Below are 21,039 nucleotides of genomic sequence, written 5' to 3'. Positions count from 1 at the left end.
TTTAGATTATCAACATCAAATGTTTTATCTCATGTTTTAGATTATCAACATCAAATGTTTTGTTTCATCTTTTAGATTATCAAAATACTCTTTTACACCCAAGGTATAAATATTATTATTTGATTAGCGATTTTCTGATCATAAATTTCGATTTCCTTTTTCATTATTCCAGTAGATATACTGGAAAAAGTGATAAATAAAATTACAAAAGAATCCAAGCATACCGAGTGATATTTTTCTTTAAAAAAGTACGCTGTTCGAGTGTTAAACGATTTTCGAGAAATTGTCGATATTTGAATTGTTATAATTTCGTAAAACCATGTTGTACAACGATAAAGCTGAACTTATTTCAAAGTTTGGAGCTTCTACTTCTGCTATACTTAGTTTATTTTCTTGGAAAATGTTTTCGCTTGTTGGAGCAGGTGCATAATAGTGCATAATGAACGAGTAATTACCTTCTCTGGAAATTCAAGAGGAACTTATACATGTATTAACTTACAATATTTCGACATAGTTTAGAAGATAAATATTGTTGGAATATTTTGAACCAAAAATACGCATATGCTAATGAAAATTTCTCATTAGAAAATCAGGACATTTTCAAAAAAATTAAACCATATTTTGATTCCCCCCCCCCAAAAAAAACGATTGTATGATTATTTCTTTAGAATTTAAGCACTGTCAGAATTTTTATAAAACGATCCTCTCATTAACCAAAAAGTGTATTTTTAAGTAGTTTTAATCACGCGCACAGACGTTATGTTTCCAATAACCAAAATTTTCCCTTCATTTCATACTTCAAAGAAATGTATTCTTCGAAATATTAGAGATATTTACATCAATTCACCTAATAGCTTTACCCCCCTCAATCACTCAGAAATATTGATTACCCCTTAGTGCCAAAAAACGTACCCGCATGAGACCTTAGAGAGGATGAAACGACTCTATAAAAATTGGCAATCCCGCAGCTATCTCAGAAACTATAAAATATCAAAATCAAGTTCGAACAACGTAAAGCAAATATAAATGTAAATATTTCCCGGCGTCTCGCACAAAATGCGCAACGAAGATAATTCTTCAAAAAATGTAAAAACACAATAATATCATATTGTACAATAATACAATATCATGTTACCTTCTGCACGAAATGAGATATCTCTCGTAAAACATATCACTCAACAAATGAAACATCGCAGTATCAATTCCCTGCAATACGAAAAAAAGAAAAATTGCGACACGATGTAATCGCCACCATTACCACGGCAACTGCAATCAAAACCATGACACCCTCTTTTCGAGTCCAATCGGACATGTATCTCTCGCATTTTTCGTTTGTTACTCGCCGTCACGAGGCCCGAGCGATTATACTTCGTTCACAAAAGTTTTTTGAACACCACTTAATTAATTGCATAATTAACCGCGGCCCGCAACGTCGCGCGGACAGATAATTAATTAATATCGAAATGATTACAGCGGAACGTCCGATTGCGGCGGATTACGTTTCACCGCGATGCATCGACGTCAGCAACGGTGCCACGATTCGTTTTCCTATCGCGAAAGCGATATCGAGGGCGGCGACAGATTAACGCGGCAATTGAAATATTCGTGACGTAATAAAAAAGTCTCGCGCCGGGGATCCTTTTATAACCGGTGATTGATGAAAAATCGTGAATCGTGGCGCACCACGGACTCGAAGGATTATTTCGGTTTGGCGAGGACACTGATATATTATATTGTGGTTTATTGCTTGCCGGTCATAGAAGGGTGCGTAACGGGGCGGAGATGGATCGACGAACGAAGGGGTGGTAACTAGCGCACGTCAAACCTAATAGAATGATCTATGCGTCTCGCGATCGTTTGATTGAAATCCCCGTCGAGTCCGACCACTGCCGCCACTATGGGGCGGAAATCACCGAAAACCGGTCAAAAAAATGTTCCGATTCATATCGAACATTTAGGCCCAATGTTTTCATCATTTACGATGAGGCTTTACATACAATGGCCCGCAAAAGTGTTCGTACACCTTTTAAAACGCATTAACTTTTTCAAAACTGAACTAAAAATGACTCGAATGCTTTTTTTAGATGATAAAGGGACTAGTCTACTAGACGATGGCTAAAAAGCTTTCTTTTTTAATTTTGCTATTACTCGGAATGAAAAGAAAGAATTAAAAACCCTCGTTTTTCAACTTTTTTATCTGAGCCTATAACGAAAATTTTAAAAATACCTTTTGTAGATCTCGGTAACTTATATGCGTGCTGAAAATTTGATCGAAATCGGTTAACCCAAAATCGAACTACAGGATTGTTAAAGGATTTTAAAAACTACAGATTTCTTACAGTTTTTGGTCAAAATCGTGACAAAACTGCGATTTTTGCGATCTTTAATTTGTTGTAACTCATAACGACGTGAATCGATTTCAATAAAATTTTCAACATTCATATAAATTAACGAGATCTACGAAAGACATTTTTTAAATTTTTTTTTATAGGCTCAGATAAAAAAGTTAAAAAACGAGAGATTTTTATTTTCTTGTCATTACAAGTAATTGTAAAATTTAAAACAAAATCATTTCAATAGTCCCTCTATCATCTAAAAAAAATTCGAGTCATTTAGTTCAGTTTTAAATTAGTTATTGCGTTTTAAAAGCTGTACGAATACTTTTGTGAGCCAATGTACACTCTGTTGAAAAAGTCTGTGTACACTTTTTAAATCGAAATAACATTTTTAACTCTGAAACGTCCCTCTGAGATTGCCAAGAACGCTATAAAATTTTGAATTTTTCTGCAAACGTGGAAATAAATACTAAAACATTGAGATTATACATATATTATATAACCTATCATATATACTATGTAATAATAACAACATACAATATTCACATAGAAATAAATACATTACAACACAACCCCACAATGTTATTTATACCATAAAATATCAGAGAATCGTTCGGGGGTTAAAATTGCTCCAAACAATTTGAATGTTGAGATGTTGGAACGATTAATTTAGTAGACAAGGATTAAACAAATTTTTGCCAATATTGAAATTTGGTGGGAATGACAACAAAAATAAAGTAGCGTTCAAATTTTCGTTATAAGCTCAGATGAAAGTGTTCGAAAAGATTATTTTTTTTATCATTTTTATCATTTTTCTCATTCCAAACAATTGCAAATTTACCGATTGTAAATTAGTCCTTCTAACATCTCTATTAATAGTTAACTAAATTAAGAGAACAACAGCGCTATAAATAATAATTTCATATTTCAGTAATCTTAAAGTGGGCTTCATTGAAATTGTGTAGCGAATCATAATGGTTTTCACACTTTCAAAAATTTTAACTTATTTCTTAAAATGTAATACATACTTGCCAGAATATTAATAAGTCAAGTAAAACAAATTATAAAGTTATTACTAACCTTACAAATTCATCTAATTTCTTTGTCATTTTTTTCTGATCTAGTCGTTCTTGAAAAACATATATAAAATCCGCAGTCTAGTTGTTATACATTAACTTAAATTTCACTTATATTAACAATAAATTTGCGTAAACAATACACGTATCAGTAAATAATAACACTCCTCGTTTCTCATAATCAGGAAAATGTGAATTACGTTACTATGATTGTAATCCACTCGGTTAATAAAAATGATAAAATACAATACCACATTGTGATCGAAACGTTCAATTAATCATCTGCGCAGATTTTTGTCTTAATTTCGACCGAACGGTTGTAGCTAATGCTCGTCGAAGAATAAAAGGACGAGATTTTGAAAAGGGCGCAACCGCGCGTCGGGTCTCGTGACTTCACCATGAATTTAAGATCCCATCTAATGGGATTTACGTGCTTCAAATTTACCCGCGACCGTATTCGAAGGACGCCCTATGAATTTTAAAGCGCAACACATTCTTATGTGATCCCTAGAATTATCCTGTCGTTCGAATTAGTTGTTTCGATGGCAATTGCTGCTGCCGTACACGGTGGCTCCAGAATGTCGATACTTAACCTATTTTAACTTCGTAAGGAAGGGTCATATAACGATAAATCTTCACTAATTCAATGCTTTAAGCCTCTATCTTCGGAATGCATGGTTCGTTTGTCCTAAAATTAGTAGTTTACAAGAAAACTTACGGTGAGAGAGAGAAAGGGTTAAACGGGTTTATACAAATTGAACAGATTTATTCACTTTGGTCTCACTAAAATTCACTTGATTCTCATTATACTCCTTGGCGAAAGTTTATAAAGATACTGATAAAATTAATATAATATGTTGATATTTAATTTAAAAAAAAGGAATAAGAAATTCAATAGACAACTCTGTACAAAAGGAACAAATTATTAAATAGAAAAATGAACAGGCAATGATAAAGAACAACGAAGACTAAACAATAATATTGACAAGCAATTAAATAGAAAATTGAACAAACAATTAAATAGAAAATTGAACAAACAATTAAATAGAAAAATGAGCAGACAATTAAATAGAAAAATGAAGATATAGAAAAATAAACGGGCAACTAAATAAATTTCGCTGAATTAGAAACGTAACAATTGGTCATTTTTAAACGACGGGATCATTTTGCATTGTTTACTAAAAATCGCGCACATCAGATGCGAAATATGAAGTACGTTTACAGACTGTCAAATGGTCAAATGTCAAATGATTAAAACATCTAAAAGTGAAATACATTTTGTATGTTCTCCACGTTTAACAAATTGAAGAAACGTACTTTCACGAAGGAAAAGCTCCGGGAATCGAATAAACATTCATCGTCGCGTCGAATAATCTAGAAAACGGTTGGTTCGTAAATTCATTAAAGAACACGCACCGCGTCATTGCGCAATCACGCCGGCGGAATATAAAATTCATTTCGACCGTGGTCGTGGTTCGTGACGAAATTCACGTTCGCACGTGTACGCGACCCAATAAAAGGGTCTCGTGGACGCAGCATTTGTCATCAATGAAAACGCGGCATTACCCCGAAATCTATGCATCCCCGGTCCCTTCCGTCGAACGCCGTGTCTGATATATTCGCGGGCAATAATCATTCCGCTCGAACATTCCGCAGCTGAAACGTTATTTAACTAATTTAATAATTCCAAATTATTCGGAGCGAATCGCACTTCGCAAACAAATCGTGCTCGAAAATATTTCTCACGAAATATTCGCAATCGTTCGGTGAATTTGTAAAATTTATTTCAATACGTCGATAAATTATGCTTACGGGCATTTCCATAGCACGACGTACAGGCTTGCTTGTCGTTGGTCCATATGTATCTACATTAAAGCATTTCGAACGCTTTTCAAATTTACCAAATTTTTCTGAAACGTTTCCCATACTTTGAAATCACGCTTCGTTATGAAACGTCGATTGCAGCTGGGATATGCATCGTCAATGTGATTTATTTAATTGATAATAAAAGATAATTGATCATAAAAATAAGTTTTTATTGTTATAAATAATAAATAAAAAATATGTCTTCCGTTCAACTAGCTTAAAAATTGCACATATGAGCGATACTTTTGTAATTTGACATGCAGATGTCCTTCCACCGATGCATTTTCTCAAGTATTTAGGATGCTTTCGTATTTCTTGGAAATACGTTTCACCTTAATTTGCATGCTGGGGTCACTCATGACTCCGTTTGACCCCGCACTCATGTCCCAGACCATCGCATTTCTACTTAATTTTACGGCAAACATTTAATTTTCCATATTATTATTATTTTGTACACTGGCCAAGAATAAAGTATCGATCGCAACCATATATCTATTTAAAATCAGATTATCTTTATTGTATATTTTATCTGGGATCTATCACGTCCCCATTATCTTAGTAAAAATCATTGTACCAGTTAAGAGTTAAATATGCCCGAATTTCTAATTTTGTTCTCGAAACGAACATCCATTAATGAACGAGGAGAGCATTGTAAACGATAAAGTTCTTAGCAGACGAAGAGTTACTACCTTTTAGTGGCAGTTTCGTTTTTACGATAAAAGTATCAGCCGGCAATGACTTCACTGCAAACCGGACCTGGTTAAACCTTTGAACCGGCAAAGGGTTGAAAGTTTCGACACGGGGATTTAATGGGTCCCGAGATTAGAGGGAATTGCTCGATTATCGTTACATTTTATACCTCGGACTGCATTTCGCGGTCGTACTCTACAAGACCGCCACAATCGAAACAATGGGCCGTGTTTTGTTACTTGCAGCACTTATTGTTAAACGCGGTCTTAAGCAAGACGCATCGCTGAAGTCTCTGGATACTTTCCGCTGTCGTAACAATTAACTCTAAACCCGAGACAAACGCGGTTCCGAGTTAGGCGAGCCGCTACCTTTCAAAGTAACAATTGTACTCCGTGAAACAACAGCGGAACATTAACGAAGAGATTTATTTGTTAAAACACTCGTTCATCTCGTACTGTTATTACTATATCGTCGAATTTTAGCACTTTTCGAACGAAAGTTTAAAGTCGCTTGTAGATTTCTAATCAAGCATTTAATACGGAACATCGGCTCGATTGTGACCCCTTCTTGAAACAGTGGCACAAATAATACAATAGAATAGAATTTTTGGTGGAAATTCTGCTCATATTTTTGAACATTGTTCATTATAAATTCGCTCACGCAAATACTGTTATGCAACGATCAGCTGTGAAAAAATGTTCATTCGAATAAGGGTGTTTTAACGGTTGGTATTCGCGTTTCATATGCAGGAACAGTGTCGTTGCTGATCGTAACAGTTCATGGAACACGTGCGTGGTTTTCTTAATCGCATTGCTTACAGCGAAAGTAAAACAAAATTTCACTATTTTTGTTACGCTGTAAGAGCATGGATAATAAAAAAATAATAGTAAAACTGACGTTTTCATCTTACGTATGGGTAAATAAAAGAAGAGCAACAAATAATAAAACAGAAGGAGATTTTAAGGAAAAAACAGTTGCAGAGGGGTAAAAGAAATTGCAACAAAAAGTAAAAATGTAAAATGTAAAAATGTAATTTTACAGTTTTCGTGAAATATAGGATGTCAATGTTATATAATTTGAAGTACACATTATTCCTCGAATTTTTCTATTCTTTTCGTTATTCCAAGTAATAGCAAAATTTAAAAAAGTATTACAGTCATTGTATACTAAACTAGACTCCATAACATTTAAAAACAATTCAAAGCATTTAGCCCAATTTTAAAAACGTTATTGGGTTTTAACCGCAGGATGACTAAAGTTTTAGTGATCGGACGAAAGCTGAAGCCGAGTCATGTTTCACCTAAAACGAAATTTCTTTATTCAAACATCAAGATATCAATATTTCGCTAGATTTTAAATTTATTAAATTCCGTGTTTATTTTCTTAAAAAGAAATGACACTTTATTAGTATAGTGAACGTATGAAAAGGAAGCAGATACGCAAATTTCATAGCAAACATTTATTTATAAATGAGAAGTTTGTATTCTTAGTATGACTACTTCTCATTGCACAAAGCATATATATATTCGAGAACGATTTTTCTCTGCTTGTTAATACAGCAATCACTGAAACGTAAACAATTCGAGTCAACGTAAACCCAGCTTAGTTGGCATACGGTTAAAAGGTGCTCGAATACTTTGGCCAGGAGTTGTAGTCCTAGGTCAACACAGATACTGAAGCTTGATAAAACGCATCGATCACGGCCTATCTCAACCTAAACCAGGTCCTCGAAACCCCGTAACTATGATTTCCAAAGCACCTCGTAAACCAATAAAAAACAGTGTCCATTTAAAGCAACCGGGAACGAAGAAAAAGCGCACAAAGCGGCACTTCCGTACAAGTTCTCGTCGAAGCGGAATGGAATCATATATTTGAGAACGACACCTATAACCAACCGGCGAAAGAGCAGAATAAATGACGATTCCCTCTGGCCCGTTTCCCTCTCGGTTCGTCCCGGGTTTTCTAACCGCGAATAGGCGTATATGCATTTCATAAGGAGCGGCAAAGGGGTCAATCGTAAAGCGTAAGCTGACCCGGTGGCGGTCTAGCACCGGGTGCGATCGTAAACCCAGCAAACCACAGGGGAACAGCGCGTCGTTAAAGAAAGACTTTCCTCCTTTCTCCCTCTTTATCGGCGTGTCTCCCAGTTCTCCTCTGTCCCTCGAGAATTATAAACGTGTATTGTTACTCGCTAATAATTAATAACTCGTTTTGAAGATTTTATAGTACCGCGTTCAACGTACATGTACAAAAACCAGATTTAACCCCTTAAGTGGAAATAACGAGCCTCGCCAGCAAACAATTTAAGTATTTATGTAAATTGTTATATAATGTGTTCTTATAAATTCCTTGTAATTGTTAAAAAGAAATAATTATGATATTTGCGCATTCTCTTGCTTCGTTCTCTGACTAAAATTGTGTCATTATAGTTATAAGGAATTTAAATAGTTCGTAAATGTCGTTCACAATGTAACAACACTGCATTTGCTAAATAAACTATCTGGTTTAAAGCGTTAATAAATAAATCAATAAATAATTTAAGTCGGGTGCAGAATTTTTCTCCTAATTTCATCGTAATTTGATAAGGTTGATTTACAATTTTTATTTAATATTAGTATATATATATATATATATATATATATATATATAGTGATATTAGTATATTAGTACATATGTAGTAATATATTAGTATTATATTAGCAGTATAGCTATATACTATATATATTATATAGCTAGTATATTAGTACATATGTAGTAATATATTAGTATTATATTAGCAGTATAGTTATATATTATATATATTATATAGCTAGTATATTAGTACATATGTAGTAATATATTAGTATTATATTAGCAGTATAGCTATATATTATATATATATATATTATATAGCTAGTATAATAGTACATATGTAGTAATATATTAGTATTATATTAGCAGTATATTAGTACATATAGTAATATTAGTATTTTTATTTATTATTAATCCGTTATATGATAAATTAAATAGTGTCTACAATTGTATAAACATATTCAGTAGAAACAGAAATATTGTAGGTTTATTTTGTGCTAACGTCTCGCAAAGAGTTGCGTTAAATTAAAATTGCCTGCATACGCACGTTTCTTTAAAGCGTATGGAGAGGGGTTGCACATATGAATAAATAACTCATTAATGAATCTTTATCATCTGAATAACCGTAAATTACAAAATTAGCGACCCGTCGTTCCGACGGGTTCCATGAACCTAGCGCTAAACAGTACATATCGTCGTTAACATTTCGCGTGACAAAACTTTTTGCAAGTCGCACTTGAAACTTCGTGTAGCGTCGCTAAAGAGAGACTCTCCCGGTCTCTCCCACTTTATCGGCGTGTCTCCCGTCGTTTTTCTCCGTCACCCGTGAATTTCTGCGATATGCACGCGCGGCACCGCTCCTCTGCGTTTCGCTCCGCTCGGCTCGGCTCGGCTCGGCGCGGCGCGGCGCGAGCCAAGCTTCGCCTCTCCTTGGCTGACTGTGCGCCAGCGCACCCTTAATGCAACTCGCTCGCTCGCGAGGCCCGTTAATTAATTGTAATGCCGGCACCGATTCAGAAATACGTAGAGCTTGACTGCTTGCCTGGTCGAGAGTCGCCGCTGCCTGGAAGGGTGGTTCACCCCTCGCGCGGCCCGCGCCGCCGGGGCGGGACGGGAATAGAGAATCCGAGGAGAATTATGCCCCCGCGGTAATTAGTACTAATAAACGAGGGGCAGAACCGGCACACGCGTGAGCTCGTTCCGCGGCTTACTCCGATATGTTTACGCGTGGAACGGGGAACGGCGAGCCGCAGGCAGAGCAACAGAGAAAGAGAGAACGAGGGAGAGAGAGCGGAGGAGACGGAGGAAGAGAAAGGGAGAGAGAACGGCAGGGAATGGGAGAGAGAAAGACGGAGAAAGGGTGAGAGAAATATAGGAGAACGAGGAAAAGAGAGAGAAGGACAGAGAAAGAGAGAGAGAGAAATACAGAGAACGAGGAAGAGAGAGAGAAGGACAGAGGATGTTGGAAAGAGAGAGAGAGAAGGACAGAGGATGTTGGAAAGAGAGAGAGAAGGACAGAGGATGTGAGAAAGAGAGAGCGGAAGACAGGGGATGTGAGAAAGAGAGAGAGAGAAAGGTAAAGAACGAGAGAGAAAGAAGGCAGCGTGTAAGACAAAGAAAGTGAAACAGAGTGAGAAAGCCACAGAAATAGAAAGAGAGAGACAATGAACTAGAGAGAAAGAGAGGAGGATAGAAAACGAGAAAAGCGAGAGGAAGACAGAGAACGAGGGAGAGAAAGACACAGAGAATGAGAAAGCGTGAGAAAGACAGAGAACGGGAAAGAAAGATTGAAACATAGAGAACGAGAGAGGAAGATAAGAAGACTGAGAATAAGTGAAGGACACAAAGAATGAGAGAGAAGAAGGGTGAGAAAGCTGAAGACAGACATCAAGTGAGAAAAAGAATGGAAGAGCCAAAGGCAGGGAACGATAGAAAACGTTTTTCTGATTCAATTTCAGGAAACAAAAGGTAAATCGAAATGTCTTTCTTCCGTTAATAATTTCAATAAATTGGATGTAATTCTTCTAGTGCCTCCATTGTTTGATATCTCACACAATCAATTTTACCAAGAATGTATAAACTCTGCAGTTCAGTTGTGAGGTCTTTTAGGTTCTCCGTAACTGTTTTAAGAACCGGAATAACTGATGTCATAACTGTTTTCAGCCCCTGGATTTAGAGAATGAGAGTGAGAGAAAGACAGAGTAAGAGGGAACAAAAAGTGGTAGAGAATGAGGATGACAGAGAAGAAGAGAAAGAGAGAAAGGAAAAAGAGAGTGAGAGTCAGAAAAACAGAGATAACGAGTGCGAGAAGGACGAGTAAGAGAGAATAGAGAGAGAGACAAAAAAATGAGAGTGAGAAAGAAGAAGAGAAGGAATATGAGAGAGTGAAACAAGAGAGAAAGAGAGAGAGAGAGAGAGAAAGAGTGAGAGAGGGGGAGAGTGGGACAAAAAATAGAGAAAAAGACAGAGTGAGAAGGGACGAAAGGGAGAAGGGAGGTCAGGGGCGAAAGTATTTTTCAAAGTGTCACTCCCCTCGGCGCGCACCCCACATTTTTCCCGCCGCGTTCCAACAACTCGTTTCTTGCCGCGGACTCGGTGTCACTTGTTCAGTCGGATTTAAACGCGGAGACATAATAATAAATCGTGTCTCCGGTTTTTAAGGGCACCAGCTTTTTTCTCGATGCCTCTCCGGCGTGTTTCTCTCTACTCTCCGCATTCTACATGGCGTACACGGATGTCTTCGGGGCTGGTTTAGCGGTTCTTCCCTTTTTACGATTGCGCCCCGCGTATGAATATGTATCACAGGAGTGCACGGCCTTGCTCTTGCACTCGGCACTGGAGACACACAGCGAGCGTAAACGCTCCGTTCGCGGACTTACTTGGTATTTTCTTCTTCGGCAGCAGCGCGAGATTCAATTACCCGGTACGTGTCCGCTGAAAGAGGAACTCGAAAAGTTTGTGTCGTCGCACACGTGGAACCTAGTTTTCAAGCGTGCTCGCGAAGTGTCTGTCCCAGGGGAATTGCTATAAGCACTGATAAATACTGACTCCCGGGTGAACACGTTTCTAGAATAAATTCAAATTTCGGGAATGATTTGGTGGAAATGTGATGACGCGGGATTCTTAGCGATTTTTTTTAGCAATTTTTATAGGCTGCAGACAGAGTTGGGCATTATTTGGGTAAATGTTCATTTAAGTGATTATTTAAATGCAAAATTATTTGTTATTTGAAAAAGTATTGATTTAAATGATTATTTAAATGCAAAATTATTTGTTATCTGGAAGTTGAAATAAAGGACAAAAACAATTGCTTATTATTTATACAGATTTAAATAAATTATTCTAAATAATAAAATTTATTTCTTATTTATAAATACAGTTTCAATGGTTACTTATTAATTATGGTCAGGAAATAATGTTATTACACGATGAACGAAAAAAAAACATAAATTACTTATTATTTGCTTTTCATCTAAGTTCGAATGAAAATTAATATTCTATTTGCAACTAAATAATAATAAATAAATTACTTGTGGAATTATTTAAACGGTTTTTTAATTAAATTAATATTTCGATTACAAGTAATAATTAAATTTTGTATTCAATTAAAAAATCGTTTAAATATTTCCACAAGTAGTTTAGTTATTATTTCTTATTTGCAAATAATAATTAGTTGTTTGTCATTTAAAATAAAATTTGCCCAACTCTGTCTGTGGAAACCATCATTGGTAAAGTAAACAGTGATAAGTAGAAGTTGATAAACTTACAGTAAAAAATACATTATACTGGTTTATTTGGAAAATAATTAAAAAGAAAGAAGAATTTACGTTTAAGATCTTCTTAATAAAATATTAAACGGCAGTAGCAACTTCAATCGAGCACCAACAAGCTGCTCCAATTAACATAAATGATTACGTTTGTGATGATGAAGTACGCAAAGTTGTTTTCAAGATTCTTCTTATTATAGCAGAATAATTGAAAATCCTATTAATAGGCATTCGATAGATAATGTGTTAATAAGAAGTTCACATAAATGTGTACCAGAAATGACCTTGTTCCAATAATTCTATGGATAAACTAGAACTGTTTACAGGCGGAGCTTTATATCTTATGCACGACCATGCTGACTATTATCTAATCACTATTTCGTAATACATTCTTACGTTCGTGTCGAAGACGCTCGCCAGAAATGATTTCTTTCAATAATAGGTAAGCAATTAGCAACGGAGAACCAGGATACAATACTAAAAAATAATATGTTTACAAATAACACCAAATATCAATGTCCAACGAAATGCACTGAAATAAATTACCTCTCGGTTAAACACGAAAAATCCGACAAAGAATTTATAACGTAATGTTGATAACCATGTGCGAGAAAGGATGAGTGCAAGGCTGCACACATATGTCACGCGCATAAGCAACATCTTCGTTCTCGTTATCATCTACGGCTTATGCATGTGAACCCAACCTTGACATTCTAAACTCCTAATACATCCTTCTGCGGAGTCAGAGAACAAATGTCCACAGAAAATGCATACATTCAGTGCGGTCTCCTTTTCAAAAGTTTTTCCTTTTCTGAAGACAGATAGTTAGTTATCTTTTGTTTCGTTTTGCGTTGCTTCAGATTCAGTTTCCTGCTGCATGAAGCGGTGTACCATTTACGCATAATTACTATTTATGAAAGTGTATTTTAATACTAACTCTAACATCAAAATTGACTATAAGTGATAGACGTTTTATTTATAAATAACCCCTGCGAGTACAAAATTACTTGAAAAACTGTGTTTATTTTTCTGTTACAGATATTATATATTGATAGATATAGATATTATTATAAATATTATATATATATATATATATTATATAGTTTTATTTATAAATAACCCCTGCGAGTACAAAATTACTTGAAAAACTGTGTTTATTTTTCTGTTACTGATATTATTGATATTATATATTGATAGATATAGATATTATTATAAATATTATATATTATATTATAGATATTACATATTATATATTATTGATATTGCTTAATAATTTTTATTAAAAATATATATTATATTATAGATATAATATATTATATATCACTGATATTGCTTGATAACTTTTATTAAAAACTAGCTACCTATATGTATAAATTAGTGTACTTTGCACGTGTCTTAGATCACAAAATACTGAAATATTTACACATATATCGTTTTTACTTTCATCCATCACGAAAATTATGTGAGTATATTCCGACACGTCCTGCACATAAAATTCGTTATATGACAGGATTAAAAAATAATATAAAGCATTTCTCTGCTCTCTCAAAAATATATGACGTTATCGTACGATTAAAATTCGAGTTTGATCCGAATAATCGATCGTCGAAACGTCGTCGGCATCTATTATCGAGGACGTAGAAAATGTGTAAGTCGGATAATAACGATCCCGGGACAAATAATGTGATACTATTCGATGTTAATGCCAGGTTTTACCGACTTTCCTGGAGTCGTGAGACTCGTTGCTGCCGACCGCCAAACAGTTTGGCACCTCTCCTCTGTAACACCGACACCTGGTAATACTTCTCCGTCTTACTTTCCCCCGATCCCAAAATTATCCGTCTAGTATTTTACGATAACTCTAGGATCGTGTGACCCAATAGTACAAATAGATCCCCCGGAATGTAGGGCACATTACTGTCAACTCCGGGGATCATGGAATTCGATACGAAGGATTCTTTGGGTTGTGAAATCCGATAGGACAGATGTCTAGGCTCCTGAAACCTGAAATCGTATGGTGTTAAAATCGTTCCACTGATGAGTCATTCCGGGGTTACAAAGGTTTCCGGATAAATGACTTTGAAAATCCTGTCCCCTCGGTGAGATCGGACTACCTCGGAGATTTAGGATTTAGGATTTAGATCTCCTAACGATTTCCAGGATTTGAGGATACCGCAGTAGGGGAGAATCACCATGAACGGAACACATATTGATATGGGACATTGCCATTATCTCAAAAATCTTTCTACATATAATAAAATTATATTTGTTTCCTAACTCTATTATGCGTGTCTAATCAAACCTAATTTGAAATCGTTATCAATCAATACGTAATGTATTTCAGACATTTAATTGTTTTTATGCTTGAAAGTTATATTCCTCCTTTGTTTTATTTTCTCTTTTTCTAGTTTTCTTTCTTTAAGGATGTCAAAATAGTAATTAAACAAGTTAAATTTATTGTTACTAGATTTATGAATGGAACGCACAGAATGTAGAGCTGTCGTAAAGGGATAAATGAAACATGCGGCATAAAAAGTGTCCGATCTTCTTTTTTGCTTATTGTGTCATTAATTTTCAAGATACTTTTATACAGAAATTTTGGTCAACTTCTTGTCAGTTTATTTTTATTGGAAGGATTATTTTTTATCGTAATGTGATATTAACCAAAGATTTAAAGAAGCTTTATGTAGTATAAGATTAGTATATAATATTATATGCACTTATATACAGTGAATGAAAAAAGCAATACTAATAAGATTAATGCAATCAATCGATGAATAGAACAAAATATATTTCGTAAAAACAATAAAAATACAGCGTGTAACTGTAAAAATATTGATATTGTGCATTCTTATAGTAAAAGAACTGATCATCGGAATGTTTTAAACTAGAATTAGATAGGTCGTTTCCTTTTTTATTACCATGTCCTAAATAAAAGTGTCCCATTCATGGCAGTGCACCCATAAAAAATGATAAGCTGCTTTTACGATTGGTAGACCGTGCATTTTATGTATTTCTGACAAAAATGAGTACCTGCAATTTAAAACAGGTGCAAAATTTAAATAATTAGCGGTTACCTATATACCATTTTCAATTTATCAAAGTTATTGAAAGAAAATAGACATCTTTAACTGGCTACAAAAGATGGCTGCAGAAATGTTTTATTTTGCATGTAGATCCGCAGTGTACTGATAACAATAAATGATATTTGATCGATAATAACAACAACGAAGCTTATCAACAAATAAAGAGATATATTTAGTACAATAAAATTGAGATCTTGAAGATTGAATTCTTAATCGATATAACATCTTTAAATATACTGTCAATATGTTGATTTGAGCAACTTTTGAGAGCTAAATGCACTGGGAAAAGATTCTAAGCGACACAGAAGAGTAATACAATGATCACTATACTGCGAATCTTCGTGCAAAATAAAATATTTCTTTCTTGAATAATTTAAGCGAGTTGAGAATAATACATAGATGTCCTTAATTTAATTCTCATCGTTCTAAATTTCGTCTAACCATTTTTATTGTAAATGCAAGAAACGAGCGTGGAAACGCAATGCAGCAAAAATATCAGAACAGTTTACATTGTTTTCAAGTTATTTGAATTATTGAGGGAGGAATCCTGTACAGTTCCTGCTTCGCGCGATCGATGCACAACGTTTTTATTTTACACGAAGAGCCACAGTCCAACGATTACATTCGAATATTACAAACACGGTACAACAAAGTTACTGAAATTGCAGCTTGACCGATCCCGAGGAACTTTTCCGCAGAAGTTCCGCAAACAATCTTCTATCCCCGGACGCGGAAAAAAAACTTAGAACTTCCAGTAACTGTAGAAGATAATTTATGTCAACACCAGCGCGAGCTTGAGCGAAAGAAAATTTGCTTTTTTCTTGAAACAGCGTTCATGTTTATGGCGCGCGTATTATACCATTTGCCGAACTTCTGTTTCCTTGCCGGCGTTGTTCGAAGGAACTGTGTCACCGAAAAAGCTTCGAACTTTTCCGGACGAAGGTACATATATCATGCATTCCATGAATATTCATTGTTTCATCAAACTTTACGCTTGACACCTGGCGATTGACCGTTATCCATCACTCTGTTTCTCTCTCGCTCGCTCTCTCTCTTTTTCTCTCTTTCTCTCTCTTCCTCTATTTTTTTTTGTCATAGCAAGGAGATAGAAAAGCGAAAGATCAGAAGGAAACTGTGACTACGGATTCGGTTTGTGCCGGAACGATTCCATCCGATATCGTAAAAACTGCATGGCACTGCGTTGCATTCAATCCACGCGCAACACCTCGGTTTAGTGCCGCGTATCGCGCGCATTTTTATACCGGGAACAGCTGTTTTGGAGACCGGCTCGTTCGGACGATCCCCCGTTGCATTTATTTCCGGTTAAACGATCGTGGGTTCTGCATTTACTTGGTCTCGATGGCCACCGTTAGTCATAAAAGTGTCCCGTGCCGCTCCATGCAATCCGGAGACTTCATTGATCCGTTCCGAACGTGTGTTTCCGATGCTTCGGAGCTGCGCTTTTTAACCCCTCCGCCACTAACGAGACACGCACATGTGTTCGAGAATGTTTTTTGAAGATTACCAACAAAGATATCATCCTGATTACGATTCCTGTGTTCGTACAGGTCGAACAGAATTACTTGATCGTTGTGAATATTTGAATTGTTTTTGATAATGCGAACGAACACGGTGCTGTGCGTAATTACAGGCTCAAAGTAGCTTTTACATTTTTAGTAGTAATTAAAAAAACAACTTAACAGAACACTGTACGACTTTCGGTCGATAACTATGAGAAATCTAAAACAACACAATTTTTTAATTTCCTTTGTCATTCCAAACAATTGCAATTTTTGCAAAAATTTGTTTGCTTCTTCGTTACATTCGATTTGTAATTTGTTCATTAAACGGAAAAATATCCTGTTCATCCAGGTTTAAACATTGCTGGAATAAAAATCACATCTCACTGAATGCTTCTAATTTGTTTTGTATTTTTAATCCGGTTTTATATCTCAAACACGCGAACGATGTGAACAAACAATATATACGGCAGAAATATTTGCATGCTTCAATAAACAAGTTAATTTAGAGTCGGATAAATATGAAAGGAAATATAACGCCGAGTTTGTCAACGGAATCAATAAACAGAAAACAATAAATAGAAAATCAATAAATAGAAAAATCAATGAATTAGTACGATGTATGAAATATACAGGGTGTCCCAAAATTATGGTACTTCTGGTTCTGGGAAATGAGGGATTCCTGAGGTAATTTGTTGTAATTTTTTTCTTAGCGCAAATTCATTCTGCTGTTTTGTTTACGAGCTATTAATGAAAAACAGTGACCAATGAGATGTGAGATCAGCTGGCGCGAGGCGAAGTCCAGCTCATTTTCGCTAAGAAAAAAGTTACTTCAAATAAACTCAGGAACCCCTCATTTCCCGGAAGTATCATAATTTTGGGACATCCTGTATATTCATTCAAAGACGTTTAAAAATGCTTATTTAAAAATCTCGAGAAATTCTAGTGCAATCGAATATGAGTATCTATTAATTAACTTAATTAGTATTTGTTGATGCAAACGTTTCTACTTAGCATCGTGTAGAAATGAATTACTCGGTCATGAATATGTCTGTAAGTAGAATCAGCCTGTCGAAAACAGACGCGTGCGTCAAATGACATTCTACCTCGCACATTCTTCGTTCTCAATTTTAAAACGAATTTTATCGACTTTTAATAAGCTTTTTAAAATATCCCTACAGTTTCATTTTATTTCATCAAAAGATATTCAGAATCATCTTGCAAACTTCCTTACTGTCTAAAAATAAAACCTTCCGATAGTCACAATAAAATCCTGCGTACAATATTTCTTTAGTTACTGCTACATTGATACTCGAACATATTCGACTCTCTAGCCTCTAACAACTAAATAAAAATTGTTCGCACGCTTCATTACGGTGTGTAAAAAACTAACGTGTCTAAAATGAGTAGCAGAAATAATCTATTGCAAAACAATTGATAAAAAAGTCGTACAAAATAAACCTTTGCACTCGAACTTGAAATCCAAAATAGCGTTTCTCACATACAATATTTGCATTTTATACAATATACGATTAGTATATTTCATTCATATGAAATTGAGTCTACTACGACTGAATTGTGGATTTTTATGCATTTACGACAAAATTACTATACATTAATATAAGATACATACGTTAATATACAATAGTCAAAACGTAAGAAAATTTGAAGAACGCTATTAACACTAAATTTACGGAGCACAAAAAACAGCTGTTTTATATTAGTTCATAAAAGTAACAATAAGACATTTATTCTGATTTTTAACAAGTGTTATTGTAACGTTTGCCGTAAATAACATATAAATTGGATAAATAACTCATAAATTGGTAATGTTAATAGATGAAATAGATGTCTGTACAATATTTACTTCTTGCAATTGAGCCGTTTATTTTGAAAGTGGCCTAAGTCAATTTTCAAAAACACCGAGCTAGCTATTTTAATATTCACATTTCTACGTTATACATATAATTTCATGTCAGCAAAACTGAAAGAGAACGTAGTGACCCTTAGGAACACGAAAACATTATACCACCACGTTATCAATTAGCAATATTTTTAAATTTATTAAAACGTAAAAACCTTAAATATCTGGATTTTCAAATAAATGGACTTAGGCCACTTTCAAAATAAACGGCTCAATTAAAAAAAAAAATGTAGACAGTTTCCATTTTACATTTTCATTTTGTACTTTATGACTCGCTGTACTTTATCAGTCACTTTTAAATCTTTTTTGAACGCAAACAAATTCGATGACATAAAAATTATGTTGGAACGTGATATAATGATTTTGAATAATTCCCCAAAGTCACGACACGAGTGCAGAAGGTAAACTTTCTCATAGTTCCGTTGCCAGTTCGCTCGAATTAGCCCGGTGGATACTTTTGCGCCCGCGTATCAATTCTATCGTCCGCGATAAACTATTTTGTCGGAATTCGCGTTCGGAGCTCGGTGGCCGGTTCGGTCAACTGTACCGATGGTTATCCGGCCGCTATTTACTTAGTCAACAACAATGACCAATGTTGATTATCCGTTGAAACGTCTGATCATTTTACGATCGGATACCGGGCCGGGACGCACCGTCGAAATTGCTATTTACACGACAATAATGGGCAAGGGAGTACTGGCGAACCGGGAACTTCGATAGTAATATTCAATATCACGCTAATAGCATGTTAATAAGAGAGAAAGCTGTATCCCTTAACGAGTGAGCCCGGACACACGGCGTTATGTCCCGGACAACATTAAACATTTGATGGTTACCTTCGACCCCGTAAATTTTCCGGTTTTACAAGTCCTCCCAGTCTTTTAACGAGCTCGCGTTGAACGCTTCGATGCCGGTGGCGAGTAAATTTTCCGGGGGAGGATTTTCTTTTTCAAACGGGGCCAGCCGTCTCTTCTTTTTTTCGCTTTGCGAGAAAAAAAAGGTACGTGGGGAGGGGACCGGCGGTGAAGGGGAGGAGAGAAAGAGGAACGGTTCAACCCCTTCCGCGTCGCGTAAATAACGTTACAGATCGTAAAGAGAGAACAGAAAGAGGAACGAGGGGGAATAGCTTGGAACTCCTTTTTTGTCCCTGTTCGTAACGATGTTTCGATGAGAATATTAGAAGAACCGAACGCCGTAACTCGCTTATGAAATTACGATAGAACGGGGGTAGACGATTGTCCGGCGCGGCGGTCGAACTTTAATTTAACCGGACAATCTTTTTACAAGTGGCTTAGCGACTTTTTGTCTGGCTCGATGCTTGGAACATTGAAACTTTCTTGGCTCGGTAGAATCGGTAGCTCGGTGGCATAAAATGCCTCGCAGTGTGCGCCTGTGTTACGCTAGTACGTTGTTTGAAATTTAATTTCGATTTTTTAAAAATCGAAAAATTAATTATGTAAAGATAAATTGGTTAGACGAAGTATTTCGTTTTAATTTATTTGAAAGAAATTCGTCGAAGATGATCTCTTAATGTTCGGAATAATTGTTATTTAATAATGTACGTTTAATCTATTTGAAAGAAATTCTTTAAAAAATTAACGAATTACGGTGATTAACTCTCGAACGGTGGACCATTTTCATAACGATTTTGACGATTTTCATGACCACTTTCTGCTTTAATCGTTGATTTTTCAAAACATATTTTTTTTCAGATATTTCATATAAATTTACTAATAGCACTATCGTTATTTATCACTGTTCAATACTTAATGCTAAGCAAGATTTTTGGATTTACAGTTTTGGGATTTACAATCTAACCTTATAATTGATTAATATGCAATTCTGATGATATGCAATGAAGAAAAAATTTACTACAATATTTATTTTGTTCAATCATTTACGTTTATATGTATACATATATTTATATATAATATTTATGTAAAATACAATTTTTCCCAATAACGAATAATTTTTCTTCGAATAAAGTTACATTGAAACAATATTTCGAATATATCCTTCGAATAAATATTTCAAACGATGTATCGAATAAATTCTTCAAACGATGTATCGAATAAATTCTTCGAACGATATTTCGGATAAATTTTACAAATAAAATTTGATTCGTTGTTCGAATAAAATTTTAGTCGAATAAAATATGTCCAACTCTGTTTCCCTTCCAGTATCCAGATTAATGTCCTCCTTA

The 21,039-nt window shown here is 35.2% G+C and overlaps 1 protein-coding gene across 1 annotated transcript in view; it reads left to right on the top strand.

Moving 5' to 3' along the window:
* tok (tolloid-like protein 1 tolkin) overlaps positions 1-21,039 on the top strand; it is a 160,050-nt gene that overhangs the window by 117,057 nt on the left and 21,954 nt on the right. The window lies entirely within an intron of this gene.

This window comes from Megalopta genalis, chromosome 5 (genome assembly GCF_051020955.1).
Source record: "Megalopta genalis isolate 19385.01 chromosome 5, iyMegGena1_principal, whole genome shotgun sequence".
Classification (NCBI taxonomy): domain Eukaryota; kingdom Metazoa; phylum Arthropoda; class Insecta; order Hymenoptera; family Halictidae; genus Megalopta; species Megalopta genalis.
This window is presented reverse-complemented; position numbering and strand designations above follow the sequence as displayed.